At 35.0% G+C, this 18714-nt stretch overlaps 1 long non-coding RNA gene across 1 annotated transcript; it reads right to left on the bottom strand.

Moving 5' to 3' along the window:
• Positions 1–4222: 4222 nt before the first annotated feature.
• Positions 4223–13509, bottom strand: LOC147909120 (uncharacterized). Its single transcript, XR_015545674.1, has 2 exons — positions 6897–13509; positions 4223–4362 (listed from the first exon to the last, which is right to left on the bottom strand). It is a non-coding gene; the product is annotated as an uncharacterized LOC147909120 (long non-coding RNA).
• Positions 13510–18714: the final 5205 nt, after the last annotated feature.

Genomic DNA, 18714 nt, shown 5'->3' with positions numbered 1-18714 from the left:
GCAAGTTTTCTTAAAAGTTGACATTTTTTATTGGTGGTCAAAGAATTATTCTTAAATGGTGTTGTTTATGTCGAATTATTCTAGCATGAAATATCGTTTTTGTTTAACATTAATTAAATTAAATCGACTCTCTCTCTCTCTCTCTCTCTCTCTCTCTCAATTATTTTAATGCAAAGTTATGCATTCTAACATTTAATACTCCGTTGCTGCTATATAATTGTGACATTAGAAGCGGGAAAATAAAGAATGCAAGTTATACTTAAATACTATTCGATAACAGATCCTTTTTTTATTCCTGTACTACATTATACGAGGGGTATCCAGAAAATAAGTTCCGTTTTTTTTTACAAATAAAGTTTTTATTGAAAAAATCTAAAATTTACATGGATAATACTTGACAACTTCTAGTCTTTTTCTACATAATTCCCGTCAATCTCAATACATTTTGTATATCTGGAAACAAGCTTCGAAATCCCTTCTGCATAGAAACTTCCCGCCAGTTCTTTAGTCCAGTTAGTTACAGCTGTCTGAACTTCCTCATCGCTTTGGAAGCGTTTTCCGGCCAAGGACTCCTTCAGTTTCGTAAAAAGATGTAACGGTCCAAAAATTCTTTACCTGCAGTCACTCGTGTGGCCTTGTGTAGAGGAGTCAGTTCTCTGGGAACCCAACGGGCGCAAACCTTGCGAAATTCGAGTTTTTCTGAAACGATCTCATGGATAAGACTTCGGGATATCTCTGGAAAAAGGTTGTGGAGTTCATCTAAAGTTAAACGACGATCATTGCGAATCGCATTTTCAATTTTTGTCGTCAACTCATCCGTGATAAGGGAGGGTCTGCCTCTCCCACTTTCGTCTTCAAGCGAATGTCTTCCTGCCTTAAATTCTCGGACCCATCTCCGCACCATAGATTCACTCATCACACTCTCTCCATATACAGAAACAAGCTGTTTGTGAATATCAACCGATTTAAAATCTTGAGCAAAAAGAAACTGAATGATGCCGCGCAAAACAACTCGAGAAGGAATCGGAATGGAGGTGGCGGGACGCGAAGTGGAGGACTCCATTTTGATAACCTCTCCTGACCGTGTTTCACGAGCTACTGACGCCGAACACCGCTCATTCTATTCGGTAGCTTCCCCTCTTCAATGCTGTGTTGCCAGCTCGCTCATACATCGACCTTACTAAACGTATAATACAAACGGAACTTATTTTCTGGATACCCCTCGTATTAAAACTTTCTTTAATTTTTGCTTTCGTTAAATATCAAACGTACTCATCTCACTTTAGATTTCAAAAGTGTACCCTGGTTCAGCTACAGAAAACAGATCTAATATTTTGCAATCGATAGAAAAGATAAAATATATCGAAAACTATTTTCTTGTTTCGAAGAGAAATTAAATCATATTTATTTCTATATATAATTAATTTGATATTTTATTATGGTTTATTTCGTTTTGGATTACGTATCATTGAACACATTTTCAAATACGTTATAGTTATTTAATAAACAAAAAGAAAACATTCAATATTGGATCTATCAGACTGTAAAATATCGCTGAAACATATTTCCATATTAAAATATTTTATAACAAAGTGTTTATGTTTGTAGTGCATATCGAATATATTATTGCAGATATTCTTAAGAATTGTTTAATAGATTCGATGTTACATAAGTAATATGTAACGTAAACAATAATAATTATATTAGGACTCTTGAATTTTAAAAACAAAAAGATAAATATAATAGGCTAATAAGAGTCAGCCGATAAACGGCGCAAGTATTTAGTGAACAATCAGATATTGAATTGATGTCTTCTTTATTTTAAACGTTTCGACTTTCTTTGAAGTCTTCTTCAGCAAAAATGATACCAGTATAATTAGCTCATGTTCATAATGCTTAAGTCACTCGCAAATTGACAAAGATGCAGAGTTGTTAATCTGACATTTTTTATTCTGATTTTTTTAAAAACAAATCTTATTAAAATGATATTATATATGCGTAAACAATTCAAATTATTTACCATCACGGAATATGAGGCATTGTTGAACATATTAAAACTTAAAAAGTAGAATTGTTAAAATCAAATATAAAGATCACACATTTTTAGAACACATGTCTATGTACGACGACGTGTCACTCAGATATAAACTATTCTCGAAGTAAGAGGTCACACAGTAAGCATTAAGGCAAATTTGCAAATATGACGAACAAAACACATGTATATATTATAGTTGTTAAGTCAAACCGATAAAAACCACAATAAATTATTGTATAAGAATTAAAAACTGTAAAAATTATTAAAATTGTAAAATAAAGAATTACATAATAAAAAGAAAAAAAAAAGAAAAAATTAAATATAAAACATATCTCGTTAAAATTGTTATATTTTCGTCAACCAATAAAACTTTATCAAAATAAATTACTAAACTGTAAATCTAAAAAGGTTTCTAACATCAGTCAGAAGAAATTTTCAAGCATCACTGCATAAGTATGCAGACCTGTATCTAAACGTAAATTAAGACCATTCCTTTCCATGTGTATGAATGCCATTTCCGAAATCAATCATTTATATATTGATTCTATCAGAGAAATTTTCGTTGATTTGTAAAGACATCAACATAAAGTTAGCGTTTTTCAGCGATAACAAATTAAATAGATTCATAAAAGTACAAAAGGACGCTCTTCCAAAATTTGATAATAAAATTGTGGTCTATAAGATTTGTTGTAGATTACGATGCATCGTATATCAGATAAACAGGCAAACATTCCAGCAAAATATCTGAACATCGTAGACATATAACGTAGACATATATAATGGAACACTGACAATCACTCTGTAATTACTGAACATCATACTGAACATCGTATTGAATTTTCACATTATTTAGATTGGGAGGATGTCCAAATTTTAGACAAGGAAAAATTTTTGAACAAAAGATTGATTTCGAAAATGGCATTCATATAAGTGGTATAACAGTGGCGGTTCTGGGCCAGGGATACAGCCACTTGGCTGCCACCAGGCGGCGCTGGCGTCGCGGTCGCGAGAGGAACTTGTTGGAGATGGGGGGATGAGGAGGTGGTGAGGGAACACGTAGAAAAGAGAAGTAAAAATATAAAAATGCTGCGTAGAGAAAAGAAGTAAAAATACACAATGCTTATCTGTACCCCAATCCCCCGCTACCTTCTCCGCAGCTACCACCATCTAATCGTCCTCTTTCTTATCCACCTCCCCCATCCACGTAGTCTCTTCGACCCAAGCGGCAATCTCTGCCGCTTTAGTCTCCTCTGCCGTCACTATAGCAAAGCATATTACACAAAAGTGTAATAAGTTCCTCCTCATCAGTTAAATCAAAGAAGTCCAGCATGAACTCGATTAATTCGTCACTCGTACAAGATGTGAAATTAAAAATCGGGAGGCTCTCGTCGAGTTCACGCTCGATTTCCTCCTCCTCTTCGGTGGGAGCATTCTCGCTGACAAAGACATCCTCCTCTTCAATTTCGCCGGCCTCCATGAGGGGGACATCCTCCTCCTTCTCATCATTTTTTTTTCAAATTTATAGGGCTCTCTGAATTTCATTTTACACACATACACCGTTTAAATATATATAATTGATGATGTCCACGCGCGGACCAGATATGGACAAGGCTGCCGCTGAAAAGCATTTTTTGCTGTAGCGAGACTGTCCTGAGATTTATCTGGCGATGTATATAAAACAAAGTAAATCAAAAGTGTCGCCGAGAGAAGATCGACATAAAATAAGTTAGTAGAAAGTTGCCTTTGTTGTGCACAAAGCATCTGACTATCAAATATTACCATTATACACATTGAAATATTGAGCAAGGCTGCCGCAGCCATGCGCTCTATCTCATATACTTGCTATATATTTATCATCTTTCTCTTGATACATTATGCCATCCATTGCGATTCATGTGCATTCTATACTTACGATTTTTTTCTTTCTCGCAGCTTCTCTCTTGCAGCTTCTTATGTGACTCCTTTTACTAATTCTCATATACATATACATATATATATATATTTTTTTTTATTTCTATTGTACTTATTCAATTATATTCTAATAGTGCTCTTAAAACGAGCGTAGCAATATTATCAAACGCGATGATGCTGCCGACACTTGTAATATGATACGAAGAATGTAGGAAGGAAAAAAACGAATAGATATCGCGAAGACGGAAGAAATGGATAATTTTAAACGCTGAGACACACAGTTAATATTCATTTATTTTTCATATACTACATATATATTGAGTCATCTAAAAAGTATCCGCGGTTTTTTGTCACTAGATGATGTTGATGATCATATATCGGCAACACTAATCCGATTGTGTCAAACGAACGCGCGTCTGAAAGATGATATTTTAGGTTACATTTTTTGTAAACAAAGTTTGGTGATTCATCAATCGTGTCAAAAGTTATATTGGTTTGAAAATGAGTGAAATATCTGAAGAAATACGCTATGTGATGCTTTTTTACTACAAAAAAGGCAAAAACGCAGCACAAACATGCAGACAAATTTGTGAAGTTTACAGCGCGGATGCTGTAAGTGAATGCAGGACGCAGGAGTGGTTTGTTCGATTTCGTTCTGGAAATTTTGATGTCAAAGATCGATCTCGCTCTGGTCGGCCATTCATTGAAAAAGTCGATGAAATTTTGCAACTGGTCAAGCAAGACCGGCATGTGAGCTGTCAGGAGATAGCCAACGCACTAAGAATCAAACCATATGACAGTTTGGAATCATTTGAAAAAGACTGGCTACGCAAAGAAACTCGATGTTTGGGTGCCACATGAATTAAGGCAAAGAAATTTGATTGATCGAATTTCCATCAGCGAAACACTACTAAAACGCAACGAAATCGACCATTTCTGAAGCAAATCATCACAGATGATGAAAAATGGGTGAAATACAAGAATATTGTTCGTAAAAGATTATGGAATAAGCGCGGCGAACCACCACAAATGACTTCAAAGCCTGGATTGAGCAAATAAGATAATGCTGTGTGTATGGTGGGATTGAAAGGAAGTCGTCCATCATGAGGTGTTACCACATGGCCTAACGATTAATTCAGAACTCTACTGTTCACAACTGGATAGATTACAGGAAGCGATTAAGAAAAAACGACCAGAATTGATTAACAGAAAAGGTGTTGTCTTCCATCATGACAACACCAGATCACATACATCTTTGATGATGCGCCAAAAATTGAGGGAGCTTGGTTGGGAAGTTTTCATGCATCCACAGTATAGCCCTGACCGTCTTGCACCGTCTGACTACCATTTGTTTCGATCTCTGCAGAACTCTCTTGATGGAAAAACATTGGCCGACAAAAGAGCTGCCGAAAATCACTTGAAAAAATTTTTCGCCGATAAACCACAAAAGTTCTACACGGATGGAATTATGAAATTACCCGAAAAATGGCAAAAGGTTATAGATAATGGCCAATATATACTTGATTAAAATTGATTTTCAATAAAGAAAAATTTCATTCAAAAATTGAACAAAAAACCGCGGATACTTTTTAAATGATCCAATATTATTATTATTATTATTATTATTATTATTGTTATTATTATTATCCACAGTGTAACTAATAATTCACGTTCAATATTTGAATTTTTATCATAAATCTTAGGTGTTAGCCGTGTTGTATTTGTTATTTGACGCCTCTCGCGATGACACCATCAATGTAATTTAATATAATAAAATATGCGTGCGTGCGTGCGTGCGTGTGTGCGTGCGTGCGTGCGTGCGTGCGTGCGTGCGTGCGTGCGTGCGTGCGTGCGTGAGTGCGTGCGTGCGTGCGTGCGTGCGTGCGTGCGTGCGTGCGTGCGTGCGTGCGTGCGTGCGTGCGTGCGTGCGTGCGTGCGTGCGTGCGTGCGTGCGTGCGTGCGTGCGTGCGTGCGTGCGTGCGTGCGTGCGTGCGTGCGTGCGTGTGTGGGTGTGTGTGTGTGTGTGCGCGCGCGCGCGCGCGCGCGTGTGTGTGTGTGTGTGTGTGTGTGTGTGTGTGTGTGTGTGTGTGTGTGTGTGTAAGACATTTGCAATTTCGCAAGCGCCGATGGCTTCATTAGATAGCGTAATCAAAGGTTTTTCAAGAATATGCTGTGACAAGTTACAACATGTCACGGCATGTTTCGCGGTGACGTCAACAATATAATGTGATACAAATGTCACGTGACCAAGTAATTAATATAAAATGAGAAAATTTAGACGCACCGCGTCAATGCAAGCGATAACATGGAGCGCGATTTGATAAAGCAACCGACCCAGCTGAATACCATAGAAGAGTACGTCGCATGGGAACAACGATGCGACGAGTTCATAGAATCTCTGGAAGAGCAGAGTCATACCAAACGCCCGCGATTATCGATCGACAAGAGACAATCAGTGATCACATATATCGCGAGGCTCGAGAATTTGAAGGATTCGGTACGTGGACGATTCGTGCATGTGGGTGCTGGATATGAACTTTGATGGCACGAGATCGAAACGGCGTTCGAGAATCGTATATTGACAGGCGCGGTGATAAACTCTAATCACATCGAGCCGCGACGGTTTTTGAAAGACGCTGGCAATGTAGTACTCGAGCGAGACACTGTAGAAAGACACGGCAGTGTAAAAGTGAACACCGCGTTCAACGGCGAGTTTGCGACGAAGGTTGAACGTGTTAATAAGAGTACAATTACAAAGAAGCGAGATATATCGATGCACCGATATGTGCGAGTGGTACGAGCAACACGTTATCGAGCCCATCTTGACATCATTGGACGAATTTCAGGAACGCGACAGCGGATGAGCATTGTCGCGAATTCTCAATTTGGTAGTGAATATAATATACATATTTAGGGTAATATATAATATAATATAGAATAGGTTTCTAACTTTAAGTAGTATACCGGACCATGGAGGTGACAGCGTATACTCCACTTGGATGCACCTTGATAAAATGCCGGGTAAGCAGTTCCTACGTGTGCTCATTGTGGTCTTGCGGAAATGCTGAATAGGAGTTTTTTTAGCAAGTAGACGAATGATGTCCGCTATCCTTTCTTATAGGGAGGCATCGAATCCTGCACAATCAAGAGACTAGCTCCTGGGTGTCTTTCCCTCATCCAGTTAGATCCTCCTTCAGGAACATCCCGGATAAGAGGCTATGTGAAGATTTTTCTCCTTCTCGCAAACAAAAAAAAAGTAAATTTATACAATATTAAAATTTCATCCTGTTGCAATCGAAATAAATATTAAAGGTTGCGCGAAATAGCGATAAAGGCAACACAGTTTATTACAGTGCAGTAGTGACTATTGAAATAAATTTTGAAATAATAATAATAATAACAATACTAACAGCAACAGTGACTTTGTCAACCTGCTAAAATCAGTCAAATACTTTTGAAGTACGTTTATAAAAGAATATACAAAATATTTTGAACAATTAAGAACAAAGCATTAATAAAGAAATTAATACTTCAATAAAATTTTATTCATTTCATTTTCATCATAGAGCAGCTAATTCCATTTAATGTTGACATCAATAATGTATTAATAAAGCGATGTAAAAAATATGTAGATTTGTTGACACAGATAAAACAATAATTTTTGTCTGCGTATGTTATTGACACATAAGTATAAAAAAGGGCAAATCATTGGAATGAATTCAATTTCGTGCTTGATTTCGAATAAGTACTACTAGTTGCTAATGATATTAATTGACTAATAAGTATTTATTTTTTATAACTGCATTACATGTTGATCGTACAGCTAATTGCAGTGTTCAATGTTAACATGAATAATATATTGCAAAACATTGCGTCTTATTAATCTAGGCGAAAAATAGTATTCAACTGTTAGGATTTGATGAAACAGTATAATTTGATAACATTTTTAAAACACTTGTAAGAAGAATTCATATATACATTGTACACAAAATTGTTTTTTCCCTTGTTCAACGAATTCCTTCGAAGGATAACCAAATAAGAAGGTATCAAATTTATTATGAAATAGACAATAAAAACTTTTCTCTCTTTCTTTTAGTAATTATTATATTGGAAATGTAAATAATATTTATAATTTTTAGAAAATATTGTATTTATATCGGGATAGACGACATCCCGATCGTAAAACAATTTTGCATTTAACAACTAAAGCGCACACGGGATTAATGAAACGCAAACGTTCTAAAAAAACCATTAAATAACGACGATGCTAACCATATTAGGAATGCTAATAATGAATCCGCACATTAGTAAACGTCAAATTAGTCATGATTTAAAAGTGTTTCCTGCAACTGTTTGTAGAATTGTAATTGTTGTTATAATTGTTGTTTTATGTTGTTACCTTAAAGATTTGATTAAATTTATAAAAAGATGAAAATTAAGTGTAAACTGCAAATAGTATTTATCAAATTTTGTTTTGACGACAATGTTGTACCTCCACATTTACATAGATGTAACAATTTTAAAATACATTTACACTATTATAAATCGAAAACAAGAATGAAAAATATTAAAGACTTACATATTCAAAAGAATTTTAAAATTAGAATTGAACGATTTACATAGACTTTTTTGTTTTGCACAAAGATAATTGTTCCACTTTGTACATAATATTCATCGGAATCTCCTAAGAAATATTTGAGGTATACACGATATCCGAATCGAAAATCGCTCTGAGTCCATACAACGATAAACGATACGTCGTACCGGATTCGACAGAGACGTTACCGTAGGGACATTGGTGGATACCTTTGTAATATATGTATTATATGTATTATATGTAGCATATATTGCTACTATGTATTACTATTGTAATTTACACTTTTTTTACATTTATACATATTATTAGCATGTTTTATGTATTACAATTATTGTACTTTCATATAATACATATCGTATGTTTTTAACATTTATACATATTATACTTATTAGTATCCTAATTTACACTTTATATTTCTCATGTTTTTATCATTTATGCGTATTACTATTATGTATTTCTATTCTTTTGATTTACACTTTACGTATGTTTTTTATATCTATATAAGTATTACTATTATGTATTACTACATATGTATGTATTCTGCTCCATACATAAATTGTTACAAATAATTATATATTTTGTACACTCTAAAACAAAGATGATGATGAATGACGAGTAATAAAAAAAATACGTTTATACTTATATTGATATATATTTTTATGTGTAAAAAAAATACAAGAATCAAAATTTTATCAAAGACATTGTTTTTGTGTATTCATGAATTGTGCGATCCATCGAATCCCAGCCACTTGACATATACACCTTGCCTCCCTTCCTGCGCAGTACTTTCTCGACGAGATAAATGTCCGGATGAGTAGCGCGATGCAACTCGTGCTCGTAGAACGCACCAGCGACGAATTTTTCGCGATAGTCCTCGAGTAGATAGATTACGGAATTGGTATGTTGCACTTTAACGATCGTAACATCTCGGTGGTCCAATTTAGCGTGTAATCTTTCTCAAAAATCTTGTACTTGCTCACGCGTATCGTATCGCCCACTTTGAATTTTGCTAGACTAGCGATTTTTATCACGCTGTACACTGTATCCAAGAGTTTTTCGGCGATCGCGGGAGTTACGTCGGCGGGCTGCATGCCGATAGTGCGATGCTCGCACACGTTATAATTTAAGACGCGTCAATCTACTTATAATTGCTGTTGAGCGTAAACATCTTCCACATGTTGTTTTTGAGCGTGTGATTGAATCCCTTGAATATCCTTAAATATTTGAAAATAAGTTTCATAAAAAGGCATGTAATTGGCTTATTTATATTAATTTTACGCCTAGAGTTCCTATAAGAGAGTCACGTTAATCTTGTCAAAATTTTCATTGGCTTTGAAGTAAAACGGCGGAACTAATCATTGATGCTATTATGGGTGCATTCGGGCAGACGCTATTCGTGCTATTTAGCTGCACATAATAAACACGATCATGACGTCACTAATGGTAGTATGTTACGTCACAATTACGCGCTATCAACGCTATTCCTTCCGAGGTAGTGTATTGGTAGCGTTAAGGACTCCGCACAATAAAAGGAATAGGGAACAGAGAACAAAGAATAAGAAATTTCAATTTATCCGAAATCATGTATTGTGGAATTCACAGTTTCTGATAGGTTGAAATTCTTATTCTCTGTTCTCTGTTCCCTATTCTTTTTATTGTGTGGAGCGCCTTAGCGTTTACAGATCCGTGAATGACCCTAGCGTTTAACATTCGTCAAAGTTAGATTAATGTTTAAGGGGATTATCTCGAGTGGCACTCAACTTTTCTCTCTTAGAATTTCATAAAGTAAATGTACGTACGTAATATGTGAATTTCAAATTTTATCATAATGAATGCAATTTCAATTTTAATCTCTGCTGATGGCTTGCCACTAGGCTGGAATGAACGTAATTCTTGCTTGTGTATCATCTTTAACTTTTCAAAGTTTCTGCGAAGTTCAACTTGTGTATTTGATTTTATTATAAATGAGGTATTATAAATGAGGAAAATCAGAGGTATTTTGTTACTGGCAATTTTTAATTCCCGTGTACGGAAAAAAGTTAGTATTGCGGTATAGCGTAGCAGGGTATTCCACTGCAGATGCTTAAGGTCCTTATTAGATGTAGATATGCTTCTTCTTCTGAAATCGACCACGGATGCTCAAGGGTTCTTCCTTTTATCTAATTAATTTACTCAATGTAACTATTAATTTTTTGATCTATTGATAGTTTACATTGTTCACTCCGACCTAGCGGCAAGCTATTATAGAGATTGCGTTCTGTTATTCACTACGAGAAAAAAATTAAAAATTTACGTTACAAATACTTTACAAAATCTTAAAAATTTTAATTATAGAGAAAAGTTTGGTTAATGATTGAAAACAGAATCCTCTACATTAAGCTCGAATCCTCATACGCAACAGCGTTTTGACACAGACCCAGTCAGAAATAATTTCTCAAAAAGACGTTGTTTCGATGTCGAAAATAAAAGTTGAAAGTTTTCGAAATTTCTATTGATTTCGACGGATTTTTTACTCCAATTTCGATTAATTTTCGAGTTGGAAATAAAATCTTGAATTGATCTAGTCAGCATAAAAATATACTACTAGTGTCACTAATGCAATAAGTAAATTCGACAAGTAGTGTCACTAATCCTTTCGCTCCAAACGCCGGATATATCCGGCATCCATATGATAACCCGCGGAGCCGAACGCCGGATATATTCGGCATCCGCATAATAGCCTCCTGGAGACGAACGGATATATCTGGCATGCACGATGTGACTCACAGCGACGTGCGCCAGCTAAAAGCTGACAACAATCGCGATATTTTTTGGATAGCCATTTTTATACCCATTAAATTTTTATCTTTATACCCATTAAATAAGTTTATATCTTTTATGTAGAAATTATGAATATATTGTTTTAAAGAAAAATCCCTTTTCTTCCAAGATACACTGTCCACGCGCAATGTGTATACACTTTCGGCGCGGGGGCGCGAGGTTCAGTGGTGGCGCTACGGCAGACCGAACCGCCGTAGCGAAAGAGCTAATAGTGTAATAATGGTGGAGAAAATTTCGTTAAAGTTTCATTGAAATTTTATTGTGAAAATAAGTATTATTAATTAGCATCATATTTCAGGATATACGACAAAATTATAATAAAAAAAATTTATTTTATGAATTCGAGAACTAATTTTATGATGTAATACCCATGCGCGGTCACCCATTCGAATCCGAACTTTCACTTACTATCCTTCATTTCTGTAATCGTACGGGAACTGGAATATAGAACTTCGGCTTTCGTCGAAGAACCATAAACACCTATAATGCTAATGGATGTATAGTAATAGAATATATCTGTTCAAAGATGTTGTGAAAGAGGCGAAACACTTAAAAAAAATATAATTAATGTTAAATATAGTAGTAATGTACAAATGATGACAACTATGATAATAACTTGTTTTTAATAATACTGTAAAATATTATTTTTATTAGCTGAAATAATACTAATTGCTCTAATGCGATAGAATTGTATTTTTCATCAATTTTTATGAGGGTAGAAGCATGTCTAAGATAAATACATAAAAATTGGTCGCGATAGAAATGACTGATATTAATTTCGAGCGATATCAGGCTGCCATTAAAGTATCAGTAATTGTATTTTTATACGTATATGAGACAAATGGAATTGAAACACTTTAAATGAAACTCTAGAATTTTAAAATTTCTTAAGTTTATGAGGATATAATTTTGAAGCATTCCTAAAAAAAAGTTAGAAAAAACGATACCTACTTCGGTTGAAGAGAAGGGTTACAGTATGAATTTGGGTCTCGAAGAGTACAGTCTAGAAGCTTTCTTAAAGTCATACAGTATACCGATGGAAAATATAATGCATATTGTAATACAGAAGAAGATCTAATGGATATAGTCGACGAAGTATTCGAAGATGCGAATTTTGAGGCAATAATGGACAATGATGAGGACGCATTATCGGAAGATAATGGCTATAATAGTGACCAGAATGAGGATTAGAGTGAAGACACTAAGTGCAAAATAGTTTATCCTGAGGAAGTAATGGCAATGAACATGCTGGCGAAACAGTGCGTAATATATTCTTATTATACAATGGGTGATTCGTCAATTTTGTGCACATCGTGATGAGATTAACGGACATCGAACACATATACAACATGCGTAAGCATGCAGCCATAGATGGCAAACACTGTTCGGAGTGCAGAAGTCCGTGTTATATAATATTGGATCATCTAAAAAGTATCCGCGGTTTTTTGTCACTAGATGTGTGTTGATGGTCATATCCAGTGACAAAGTACCGCGGATACTTTTTAGATGACCCAATACTTTCATGTAATATATGCCCTATTTGTACAGGGTGGGCCATCTATTGGTACGTTTTTGAATTTCGTCGTATGGCAACACCGAACGAGCTACAGACCCGAAATTTTGACAGTTTATTAGTCATACCGTCCGCGGCACGAAACAACATGTTTTCTCTTGAAGAGCGTTTTGAAATTTTAAAAACTTATTTTCAAAGTCAGTGCTGTGTTGCCGAAACTGTACGAATTTTGAAAAGAAATATGGGTCGTGATAGAGCACCCACCGAAGGAGCTATACGCAAATTGGTGAGGAAAGTTCGTGAGAAAGGGATGTTAGTGGATGACATTATATTACGACTGTTTTGAGTGAAATTGGCGCCGAGGTAGTCCAAAATGTCATTAATAATTGGGGTGACCGAATGGCATACTGTAAGGCCAGTAGAGGGAGCCACATGAACGAAATCGTTTTTCATTCTTGACGCGAATACTTTTAGCTTCACAACAAAAAAAAAATTAATAAAAAATATCAATGTATGCTCATTTGATCGCATTTTTAAAAACGTACCAATAGATGGCCCACCCTGTACAAATTAAAAAAGATTTGAACTGGACAAGTATATAAAACATTGAATATAGAGAGATATAAGCAGTATATATATATATATATATATATATATATATATACACAGGGTGTCTCTTAAGATGGGTCGGGGCCACATTGGGGGCGGAGAATGAATCAAAGGAAACAAAAAATTCTTATATCATTTTGAGATACTCGCTGTAGTTTTCGAATTAGAAAAGAAAATGTCTAAGCCAATATGCAATTAAACCGCGCCGCGCGAATTCATAGGATAGCCCACATTCGAGCGGCGACGAAGCGCTCTTTCCCCCTCCTTGCGCATATAACTATAATATCAAGAACAATGTAGAATCGCTGGATCAAGTACAATGGATCAAGTACATGGAAGGATAAAAGAACAACAAACAGGGATTAAAAAATACAAAATTTATCATTATTATTTATTATTACATTAATTTATATGTAGTATTAAAAAATATTCATCTGCTTCTTCTTAAGAAAGATCTCTCTCACACTTAATAAATAATTCTAGAACTTTCTAAACTTTTGACTTATACATATAAATAGTGGTCACATATATGATATGACAAATAATAACACACAATGTCACGACAATTTCCATCTGTGCATGTACTTGAGATTCATCATTATTTTTTGCTGTAAAACAGGTAACGATTCTATTCTCACACATTTCGATTAGAAAATATTAATGATACGTAAATTTGAATCTGGAAATTCTCGTTCTACACTTTTTGTGATATGACAATTGGCGGTGTAACTTTATTATACGAGGCACCTTCATATGAAAGAACACGTTTATATATAATTATATCATACGACGGTTGAATTTAATGTCAGTTATATGTAATTCTGCGTTTTAAGAATATTGTGTGAATATTATAATTTACTGAGGATGGCCAGATTGTGGCCGAAACGTCTAATGTTTTTATTAATGATAATTAAATATCACAAACTATAACTTGTGCGGTGGTTTTTTATACTTTTCCTTTCGTACGGATTAAAAAATATTTTTAAAAATGCAATTGAGCAATATCGATGGCTCAAATATCGGTGGCGTTTGATTGTTCGGGACATCGGCTAAGATCAGCGGAGTTTGGCGGCTTGATTGAGCATCAATAGCAGCGCTTTCTGGAAAAAGAGAACAAAAAACTTGTTGATTACTGTTCGTTTTTAGCAGAGAATAAAATGCATTACACTAGTCACTATAAATGCATTTGTAAACAAAGACGATACATACCGTTTAACTTATATTTTGCTGGCGTTGATGATGACATTGGCGACTTTACTTTTTCTCCAGAACATTCCCAATACCTCGCTTTCTCCCTCTACGATGGTGGACTTGGGTGACAACGGACGGTACTCCTTGCACTCGTTTGATTTTCAACGTATATAGTCTTTTATTTTGTCCATTATGTCTTAACGTTTGTAACTGAAGCTTACGATTGAATAAAAAAGAACTTTATACACTATACATATATATATATATACAGGGTGTCTCTTAAGATGGGTCGGGGCCATATTGGGGGTGGAGAATGGATCAAAGGGAATAAAAAATTCTTATGCCATTTTGAGATACTCGCTGTAGTTTTCTAATTAAAAGAAGAACCGTCTAAGCCAATATGCGGTTAAGCCGCGCCGCGCGAATTCGTAGGACGGCCCACAATCAAGTGGCGACGATGATGCGCAAGGAGGGGGAAAGAGCGCTTCGTCGCCGCTCGAATGTGGGCTATCTTATGAATTCGCGCGGCGCGGCTTAATTGCATATTGGCTTAGACATTTTCTATTCTAATTCGGAAACTACAGCGAGTATCTCAAAATGATATAAGAATTTTTTGTTTCCTTTGATTCATTGTCCGCCCCCAATGTGGCCCCGACCCATCTTAAGAGACATCCTGTATATATATATATATATATATATATATATATATATATATATATATATACTGCCTATATACACTGTATATCTCTCTATATTCAATGTTTTATATACTTGTCCAGTTCAAATCTGTTTTAATTTGTACAAATAGGGCATATATTACATGAAAGTATTGGGTCATCTAAAAAGTATCCGCGGTACTTTGTCACTAGATATATGACCATCAACACACAGTGACAAAAAACCGCGGATACTTTTTAGATGACCCAATATTATATAACACGGACTTCTGCACTCCGAACAGTGTTTGCCATCTATGGCTGCATGCTTACGCATGTTGTATATGTGTTCGATGTCCGTTAATCTCATCACGATGTGCACAAAATTGACGAATCATCCATTGTATAATAAGAATATATTACGCACTGTTTCGCCAGCATGTTCATTGCCATTACTTCCTCAGGATAAACTATTTTGCACTTAGTGTCTTCACTCTAATCCTCATTCTGGTCACTATTATAGCCATTATCTTCCGATAATGCGTCCTCATCATTGTCCATTATTGCCTCAAAATTCGCATCTTCGAATACTTCGTCGACGATATCCATTAGATCTTCTTCTGTATTACAATATTATATTTTCCATTATATTTTCCATCGGTATACTGTACGACTTTAAGAAAGCTTCTAGACTGTACTCTTCGAGACCCAAATTCATACTGTAACCCTTCTCTTCAACCGGAGTAGGTATCGTTTTTTCTAACTTTTTTTAGGAATGCTTCAAAATTATATCCTCATAAACTTAAGAAATTTTAAAATTCTAAAGTTTCATTTAAAGTGTTTCAATTCCATTTGTCTCATATACGTATAAAAATACAATTACTGATACTTTAATGGCAGCCTGATATTGCTCGAAATTGCCCTTCTCTTCAACCGAAGTAGGTATCGTTTTTTCTAACTTTTTTTAGGAATGCTTCAAAATTATATCCTCATAAACTTAAGAAATTTTAAAATTCTAGAGTTTCATTTAAAGTGTTTCAATTCCATTTGTCTCATATACGTATAAAAATACAATTACTGATACTTTAATGGCAGCCTGATATCGCTCGAAATTAATATCAGTCATTTCTATCGCGACCAATTTTTATGTATTTATCTTAGACATGCTTCTACCCTCATAAAAATTGATGAAAAATACAATTCTATCGCATTAGAGCAATTAGTATTATTTCAGCTAATAAAAATAATATTTTACAGTATTATTAAAAACAAGTTATTATCATAGTTGTCATCATTTGTACATTACTACTATATTTAACATTAATTATATTTTTTTTAAGTGTTTCGCCTCTTTCACAACATCTTTGAACAGATATATTCTATTACTATACATCCATTAGCATTATAGGTGTTTATGGTTCTTCGACGAAAGCCGAAGTTCTATATTCCAGTTCCCGTACGATTACAGAAATGAAGGATAGTAAGTGAAAGTTCGGATTCGAATGGGTGACCGCGCATGGGTATTACATCATAAAATTAGTTCTCGAATTCATAAAATAAATTTTTTTTATTATAATTTTGTCGTATATCCTGAAATATGATGCTAATTAATAATACTTATTTTCACAATAAAATTTCAATGAAACTTTAACGAAATTTTCTCCACCATTATTACACTATTAGCTCTTTCGCTACGGCGGTTCGGTCTGCCGTAGCGCCACCACTGAACCTCGCGCCCCCGCGCCGAAAGTGTATACACATTGCGCGTGGACAGTGTATCTTGGAAGAAAAGGGATTTTTCTTTAAAACAATATATTCATAATTTCTACATAAAAGATATAAACTTATTTAATGGGTATAAAGATAAAAATTTAATGGGTATAAAAATGGCTATCCAAAAAATATCGCGATTGTTGTCAGCTTTTAGCTGGCGCACGTCGCTGTGAGTCACATCGTGCATGCCAGATATATCCGTTCGTCTCCAGGAGGCTATTATGCGGATGCCGAATATATCCGGCGTTCGGCTCCGCGGGTTATCATATGGATGCCGGATATATCCGGCGTTTGGAGCGAAAGGATTAGTGACACTACTTGTCGAATTTACTTATTGCATTAGTGACACTAGTAGTATATTTTTATGCTGACTAGATCAATTCAAGATTTTATTTCCAACTCGAAAATTAATCGAAATTGGAGTAAAAAATCCGTCGAAATCAATAGAAATTTCGAAAACTTTCAACTTTTATTTTCGACATCGAAACAACGTCTTTTTGAGAAATTATTTCTGACTGGGTCTGTGTCAAAACGCTGTTGCGTATGAGGATTCGAGCTTAATGTAGAGGATTCTGTTTTCAATCATTAACCAAACTTTTCTCTATAATTAAAATTTTTAAGATTTTGTAAAGTATTTGTAACGTAAATTTTTAATTTTTTTCTCGTAGTGAATAACAGAACGCAATCTCTATAATAGCTTGCCGCTAGGTCGGAGTGAACAATGTAAACTATCAATAGATCAAAAAATTAATAGTTACATTGAGTAAATTAATTAGATAAAAGGAAGAACCCTTGAGCATCCGTGGTCGATTTCAGAAGAAGAAGCATATCTACATCTAATAAGGACCTTAAGCATCTGCAGCGGAATACCCTGCCACGCTATACCGCAATACTAACTTTTTTCCGTACACGGGAATTAAAAATTGCCAGTAACAAAATACCTCTGATTTTCCTCATTTATAATACCTCATTTATAATAAAATCAAATACACAAGTTGAACTTCGCAGAAACTTTGAAAAGTTAAAGATGATACACAAGCAAGAATTACGTTCATTCCAGCCTAGTGGCAAGCCATCAGCAGAGATTAAAATTGAAATTGCATTCATTATGATAAAATTTGAAATTCACATATTACGTACGTACATTTACTTTATGAAATTCTAAGAGAGAAAAGTTGAGTGCCACTCGAGATAATCCCCTTAAACATTAATCTAACTTTGACGAATGTTAAACGCTAGGGTCATTCACGGATCTGTAAACGCTAAGGCGCTCCACACAATAAAAAGAATAGGGAACAGAAAACAGAGAATAAGAATTTCAACCTATCAGAAACTGTGAATTCCACAATACATGATTTCGGATAAATTGAAATTTCTTATTCTTTGTTCTCTGTTCCCTATTCCTTTTATTGTGCGGAGTCCTTAACGCTACCAATACACTACCTCGGAAGGAATAGCGTTGATAGCGCGTAATTGTGACGTAACATACTACCATTAGTGACGTCATGATCGTGTTTATTATGTGCAGCTAAATAGCACGAATAGCGATTCTGCCCGAATGCACCCATAATAGCATCAATGATTAGTTCCGCCGTTTTACTTCAAAGCC

This window comes from Acromyrmex echinatior, chromosome 7, assembly GCF_024713525.1.
Source record: "Acromyrmex echinatior isolate Ae372 chromosome 7, ASM2471352v2, whole genome shotgun sequence".
Taxonomy (NCBI): domain Eukaryota; kingdom Metazoa; phylum Arthropoda; class Insecta; order Hymenoptera; family Formicidae; genus Acromyrmex; species Acromyrmex echinatior.
Note: the sequence above shows the minus strand (reverse complement) of the source record. Positions and strands in the feature narration are given on the sequence as shown.